General features: G+C 38.2%; 1 pseudogene; it reads left to right on the forward strand.

Moving 5' to 3' along the window:
* Positions 1–3,625: 3,625 nt before the first annotated feature.
* LOC122558722 lies at positions 3,626–6,733 on the forward strand (annotated as a pseudogene).
* The last annotated feature ends 1,476 nt before the right edge of the window (positions 6,734–8,209 follow it).

Here is an 8,209-nt window from a genome sequence, read left to right on the forward strand (position 1 = left end):
TTTCCTTTATTGGTCAGAGTATTGAGTACAGGAGTTGGGAGGTCATGTTGCGGCTGTACAGGACATTGGTTAGGCCACTGTTGGAATATTGCATGCAATTCTGGTCTTCTTCCTATTGGTAAGATGTTGTGAAACTTGAAAGGGTTCAGAAAAGATTTACAAGGATGTTGCCAGGGTTGGTGGATCTAAGCTACAGGGAGAGGCTGAACTGGCTGTGGCTGTTTACCCTGGAGTGTTGGAGGCTGAGGGGTGACCTTACGGAGGTTTACAAAATTATGAGGGGCATGGATAGAATAAATAGACAAAGTCTTTTCCCTAGGGTTGGGGAGTCCAGAACTAGAGGGCATAGGTTTAGGGTGAGAGGGGAAAGATATAAAAGAGACCTAAGGAGCAACATTTTCATGTAGCTAAAGAGAGAGTTAATAAAGCCTGTGACAGGTTAGACGTGGTGAAGGAGGAAATATTAAGTGTCTTAGCATCTTTAACATTTAGTAAACCATGAGACCTGGATGAAGAGCATTGTAGCCTGCTAAGGTAAGTAAGCATGGGAGGTAATAACAGTGGCTGTCATGATGTACGTGTATGGAATGAGCTGCCAGAGGATGTGGTGGAGGCTGGTACAATTGCAACATTTAAGAGGCATTTGGATGGGTATATGAATGGGAAGGGTTTGGAGGGATATGCGCCGGGTGCTGGCAGGTGGGACTAGATTGGGTTGGGATATCTGGTCGGCATGGACAGGTTGGACCAAAGGGTCTGTTTCCATGCTGTACTTCTCTATGACTTCTTGACTCTATTAACAGGTTTATCTGATCGTTAAAGTTACATGATTACGCTGAGTATCCACACACAGACAGAAATTAAAAATAGGTGTCTCAGTGTCTCAAGTGCCACATTAATGAATCAAAATGTACTTCTCAGTAATGAACAAATACAACAGGGTTGTAACGTTTATAACATTGTTCGAAATTAATCATGGAATTGTGTTTCTATTCTATTCTTCTTATGATCCTAAATCCATAAAGCCTGCCTGGAAATTTTATTGTGAAACCAAGATGAAGGATCAACATTCAGAAATGCAGAGCACCATCCATGCAGAAAAGACTAGAGAGATCACGAGGTTGATTGTCTCAAACCATAAAATTGTTGGAGGTTGAACAAAATTGTGAAAGGTACTGAACAGACAATATTTTGACCCCAAGGAAGAGTGATGTAGCTTGGTGACACAGCAATGAAGGATTTCAACACTTTGAGGAAAAAGAGTCATAGGATAACACAATTAGCACATAGGGAACAAGCAAGGAAAATATTATGTATACTTAAAAAATGTATTCTCAGGTTATGAAAGCCATTGGGAATGGCAATATTTATTGTCCATGTGCAGTTTCTCTGAGAAAGTGGTGGAATTCCCGTCTAGAATCACTGCAGTCCATGTGCTGAAGGTATTCCCATTATTTCTATTAGATAATTAAAAATTGCAATTGGACTGGCTAGGGTTATTTTCCTTAGAACAGAGAAGACTGAGGGGTGACTTAACCGAGGAATGCAAAAGTATGAGTGGTTTAGATAAACTGGATAATGAACAGCTGTTTCCCTAACAGAGGTTACTGGGGAGGCACAGATATCTTTTGATTGTAGAACAATTAAATGGAGGAAAAATCTTTTCATTGCCCAGTTTGTAGTGCGAGTGGAAACATTCAATTCACGAGAAAGAACATTGGATCTGCAGCAGAAGAACTGGAAGCTGCAAGGCTGTAGCTCTGTGCTAAGTGGGGGAGTACAGGCAGCAAGTATATTCAGCTGACACAGACATGTTGGGCTGAATGGCCTCTTTCTGTGCTGTAGCATTTTTGTGAATTGCATTGATCTATTATTTCAATGAATCAGGCAGTGCAAGTAATTAGCTGACAGTTTTATTTATAAGTATCAGATGTATATCCTTCTTTTCATCTTCAAGGTCAACATCAGCATTCCTCTCTTCTACTAAGTGCAGTTGAAAGCAAAAGAAACTGTATGCAGAGGTGGTAGTTATGAACATACTTCTCAATGAATACTTTATGTAAAGAATTGGAACACTGTAGTTAAAGAGAGAGTTAATAAAGCCTTGGACAGGTTAGACGTGGTGAAGGAGGAAATATTAAGTGTCTTAGCATCTTTAACATTTAATAAACCATGAGACCTGGATGAAGAGCATTGTAGCCTGCTAAGGTAAGTAAGCATGGGAGGTAATAACAGTGGCTGTCATGATTATTTTCCAATCATCTCTAGCTATAGATGTGGTACTAGAGCAATGGAAGATTGCTAATGCTGCCCGAACATTTAAGAAAGGATCCAAGGATAGCCCATATAATTACAGGCCAGTCAGTCTAAATATATCATTGGCTAAATAATTGGAAAACTTCTGAGGAACAGCATAAAACATCATTTGGTAAGGCATGGATCAATCATGGACAATCGTTTTGGAATGATCATGGAAAGGTCAAGTTTATCTAATTGGATTGAATCTTTTGAAGCAGTAACAAGGATGGAGGATAGGGATATTCTAGGTGATGCAATTTACATGGGTCTCAGAAAGTCTTTTGACAAGATCGCACAAGTTGAACTCATCAATTGGACCTTATGAGTTCCAATAGAATGTTACAAGTTGGTCCAAGTTGAGTCAATGAGAGGAAGCAAAGAGGAGGCATGTTTTTGTGGCTGGAAGTGGGTTATCAAGTGGGTTCTGCAGGATTCAATGTGAAGTCTTTTATTTTTGTGTTATGTATCAATAATTAAATTTTAATCCAAAGCGTGTGATGAAGAACTATGCAGATAATATAAAAAGAGAATGTTGGTTAACAATAAGGAAGAAAACTGCACACTGCAGACATATATCAATGAACTGGTCAAATGGACAGAAAAGTGGCAAATGGAATTCAATCCAAAGGAATATTAGGAAGGTAAACAAGGCATAGGAAGAAACAATAAATGGCAGAGTACTGAGAATTGTGGAAGAGCAGAGGAACTTTGGAATGTACATTCACAGATCCATGAAGTAGTAGGACAGCTAGAAAATGTAGTTTAGAAATCATACAGGATACATTTTTTTAAATTATCCAAAGAATATAGTATAAGAGCAGGAAGTTACGTTGACTCTATATAAAATCCCAGTGAGACCACATCTAGAGTATTGCACACAATTCTTGTCATCACATTGCAGCAAGGTACATATGAGATTTATAAAGATGAATGCAAAAGAATAGAAATTTTTGTAATGAGCTAAGATTGAACTGGCTGGATTGATTTGTTTGGAACAAAAGATGCTGAGGAAAGATTCAACTGAGGGACCTAAATAGAGTGGAAAGGATTATATCTCAGAAAGGTCAATATCTAGGGGGCATACCTTCAAAATAATTGATAGAAGACAATTAAAAGCACATTTGTTTTTGCACTCAAAGGGTGGGGGGTATCTGGAATTCACTGCCTGCAAGGTGTACAGGCAGAAATTACTGTTTCAAAAATACTTGGAGTTTCCCTAACCTACAGGCTACAGACCAAGAGCTGAAAAGTGAGATGAGGCTAGGTAATATTTTGCTATGAATACAGATACGATTACCCAATTCATCTGTTGTGATTAAGGTGTAGTATGGCCTCTGTCAATAGTACCACTAATAACCTTCAAGACAATGAGAAGTCTGCACTGTAATACATGCTTAAATACATTGCACTTATTACAGTATCTGAAGCACTGCTTCAAGTTGTGTTTGTATGTTTAATAATGATCCAATGCTATGTTGTCGTTTTATATGAACATTCATCTAATGCTTGTGTCTGTCAATCAGGGTCATGAGTTGGGGCTGAAGAGGCTAAATTTGTTTTCCCAGTAGCCAAACATTCAGTTGCAATCTTCTACAAAAGGTAGATCATTTAAAAATCAAAGAATCATAGCTCTTCCTGGGAAATGGACACTGATTTTCTATAAATGCTTACCCTTGCCTACACCTGATCAAAAGGTTATCCCTAAGATTTACTAATGCCATTAATAATGCTAGACTTTGGAATTCCTGCCACATGGAATAAATATAGTGCCTTCCCACTGTACTGCCAGTGTTCTATCAGTAAACTGATGGAATACGTCAACCTTGCTTGTTACAGATTTACTTAATTGAGAGATGTACTCAGAGGTACAGAAGGATTGACAGATATGAAATACTGATTTTTGCAAATAATAGACAGGAAAGCAAGAGTAGTTAATTCACCTTCAGGCTTCTTTATCCTTTGGGCTTTATCCCCTGGTTGCCATAATTATTGAAACTGTACTAGACCAAGTGATAAATGCAGGGACACAAATTGGCTTCTCATTAGATTTCTGCTCATTTAGCCACACAGGATTTTGAAAGCGAACTTCAATCCCTGTTTATAGTACTCTTATGGAAAATTGGTACAAGCTTCATGCATTGTATTTTTTTTCCCAAATCACCTGTTCAGAAATGTTGTTACACATCTGTGGAGCAGGTGGGGCCTGAACCTTGGTCTCCTGGCCCAGAAGTATGGACACTACTGTTATACCACAAGAGTCCTCTTCATGCACTGCACACTTGCATAAAGCAGATCTTGTTTTCAAAGCAAAAGAGGTCACAATTTTCTTCATCAAACATTGCACCAATATTCAATGTTTGTGACTGAACCAAATGTAACCATCAAAATCTCTGCACGCCAGGTATGATCTACAAGATTCTTTTAGGGACAGATGGTAAGTCGTGCAAAACTTTGAAGGATGATGACCACTTCCTACGCAACAACCATTTTTCACTTGGTGAAGGGGCAAGTTGCATGACTGGTTTCACCCAATTAGGCATATTATTCATCCACTGTTGAAATGCTTAGCATTTGTGCCAGACCATGTAGCATCAGTATAGGGGAATGTAGCAGCAGTATGGGACATTTGTGCAAGATAGTGTTACATCAGTGCAAGATCATATAACATAGCTCAAGAGTAAGTAACATTGGTGTAGGAGTGTGTGGTGTCAGGTTAGTAACTACAATCATTTAAATATAGTTAATTAAGATACTAGTTGGCAATATTTGAGGCTTAGAAGGATTTTTCTTCAAATTAGTGACAGGTCACCACTCACAATGTTCAATAGAATGCATTTTAATTGATTAAAATTGATCCTGTGTCTTACAACTGTGTACTCCACAGCGACCTGATGAAGGAGCGGCGCTCTGAAAGCTAGTGCTTCCAATTAAACCTGTTGGACTATACCCTGGTGTTGTGTAATGTTTAACTTTGTACACCCCAGTCCAACACCGTTATCTCCAAATCATTTTAATCGAAGAATCAAGGTGGTCACTTATCAATGACCTGACTGGATTTATGTGGTCCCCAAACACACTGTATAGACTAGAAGATGTAAAATGCAGCTGTGTATTAAGGGAGGAAAACCTAAAAATTATATAATTTTGGTGACACAAGAATTAATTAGTTACACAATTGAGCAAGCTAAATAATCAAACAAAACACACTGCTAACCAATATTTAATTTGCAATTATGTTTATATGGAACAAAATGTAGGTGTTCAGCATAATGCTAATATTTCTTTTTGATCATATAAAATTTAAAGCTTCTATGTGTATCTAAATAAAATATAATAATTGCAGGAATCCATTTCAATCTTCATTATTTATGAACTTTTACTCTCAATGGCTGTATTCCTGCTCAAGACACAAATGTAACCTCCCAGGATTCAAACTAAATATTCTGTAATACCTTTACAAACAATATATATCTATATTCTAAAAATGACTTGAATAAAATGAGCATAAGAGGTTAAATGATATAATACAACCCATCACCTGATGAATCTGATATCTTAATGTCAAATTTATCTTTGCCTATATCCTGTTATGTATCAGACAGTTACAAATCTGAATGTTTCAAGTAAGTGCAGCTGCAGGGCAAACATTTCTTTCACTGTTGAGTGCTGAGGGAATGGTAGATGTAAAGAAGGAAATTCCTATGCGTGAGTTCCACATTTTTCACTTCAATACAGCACAGGAACAGGCCCTTTGGCCACCAAGCCTGTGCTTATTCTTAATCTTTATTTAAACCTGCTACTTATTGCCCAGGCACGATTTCAATCCCTCTGTTTACCTCCTGTTCATGTGTCTATCATGTGTCTATGCCTTAAACATTGTTAACATGCCTGCTTCTACCAATTCCACTGGCTGTGCATTCCAAACACCCAGCATCACCTGGGTGAAAACTTTGCCCTGCACCTCTGCACATTAGGAAGCTATGTTTGAATATCTGTGTAGGTGAAAATGGTGACAGACTCACTGCTAAAGTGTTGGAGCAACTCAGTGGTCAGATCCCAGTGTTCTCCAAAGCTCACTATACTGTGCAATCATTTGGTATTAGAACGAATGAGAAGATTGCTGTTCATTGCATAATCCAAGGAACCAAATAGAAAGGTCTAATGGTTCAGGAATATGAACCAAGGAAGAGTAACTTCACCACACAGGAAACTTTGGCTTTGGGATCCAGGAGCACATTGATCTAGGCATCATGTACGATCCTAATACTGGAATTTATGGTCTGGATTTATAGGTTGTCATGGAATGGCCGGGTTTCAGCATTTTTTATAAAAAGATGAAAAGGGGGTGCATTGGTTCAAAACACAAAATTCCAAGGAAGAATTGATGAGGCTGTTTCAGCAAAAATATGATGGCATCCTCCTGTCTGGAAAATAATTCGGAAAGCACATGAAAAAGCAATAAAATCAATTCATTACAGTAAAAAAAGACAGTCTCTAAGGTGGGAGACTGGCTGGAAAAACCAGCTGCAGGAGGTTTAGGGGACTTCTTGTGGCATGGAAGATGTGTCCCACTTCTGAACCATGAGGTATGTAATAAAATCTCTGAAGAGGTTAAATAAAAAGACTGTCAATAATCATGAACAAAACAATGGCTCTAACTTTTTTTTAAGAACACCATTTCCTAAAGTAAGCTACAATAGTTGTCCAACTTGGGAAGTACATCAGCCAAACAAGTGACAAAAACTTGTGGGAATGAACAGTTCATTTGTCATTACCTTCAATGTTAACATTTCTCAATTTTGCATAGACCTAAATTTTACAACCATGTAACATCCATTGAATGATCTCCACACAAGTAATTAGAATATGACAACAAACATTGTGAGTTTTCTATATCTTAGCCAAAATGAGATACTCTGATCATGGGTCATCTTGAACTGACAGCAATGTTACGTTTTCTCTGAAATAGAGTTTTTATTATTTCCAACATACAAATATAAAAGTCTAAATCTCCCAATCAGCATTGGAACTGCTACAACTGAAGCCAATCATACAGAAAACTGCCCACTTACCTCAAGAAGCCTAAAGTCTTATCCACAATGAAGAACTTCCTCAGTTACGATTCAAATCAAAGATTCACAAAAAGGATTAACTTAGAGGAAATATATTCCCTTTTCACCATGTGAGCTCCATATTCACATAAGTGTTTAAAATGTTTCAGTGTGTTAGGGATTGAGTGAATAAGTGAATGGGCAGATGGATGAGGAATGTAGGTGGATGGCTAGTTGAGTGGTCAGTGGGTAGTTAGCTTGGGGTTTTTTTATTTGTTCATGGAATGTGAATAGCATTTGCTGTCTAACTAATTGCCATGGAGAATGTGGGTTGGGTCAGAGGTTTGCAGGTCAGAGGTTGATAATTGGGTGATGAGAGTTAGTAGGATTGGGTCAAGGGCAGTCAGATCTGGTTGGGGACTGGTCAGGTGATCAAAGGTAGTCGACAGGTTGGGTTGGAGTAATTAGTGGGCGAGGGTGTTAATTGTGTAGTTGCTCAGATGGTGAACCAGGTTTTAAACTTTGTTTTTTCCTGGGTAACTATCTAAGTAAGTCACACAGATCGAGCACAACTCTCTGATTTTAGCTCAGTATTAAGTGTTTCTCACTGGATACTAGGTTTGTATTAACAAAGTGGCTTATCCCAGACATTCTACAGGGAATCACCACTCTTTTCACATATTGTCATCTCTGAACCAGAAGTGAGTAGAAGTTTCATATTCCCTGATGTTAATGCAATTCTCATTCCGCATATTATGAATGTGCAGCTGCTGTCCAACATGGGAAAATTAAATGAATCAACTACTACACTCATTACCGGACTGAAGCTTTGACCGGTACAAATCCTTCAGACTGATCAA

The sequence above is a fragment of the Chiloscyllium plagiosum genome, chromosome 17 (assembly GCF_004010195.1).
Source record: "Chiloscyllium plagiosum isolate BGI_BamShark_2017 chromosome 17, ASM401019v2, whole genome shotgun sequence".
In the NCBI taxonomy this organism is placed as follows: Eukaryota; Metazoa; Chordata; class Chondrichthyes; order Orectolobiformes; family Hemiscylliidae; genus Chiloscyllium; species Chiloscyllium plagiosum.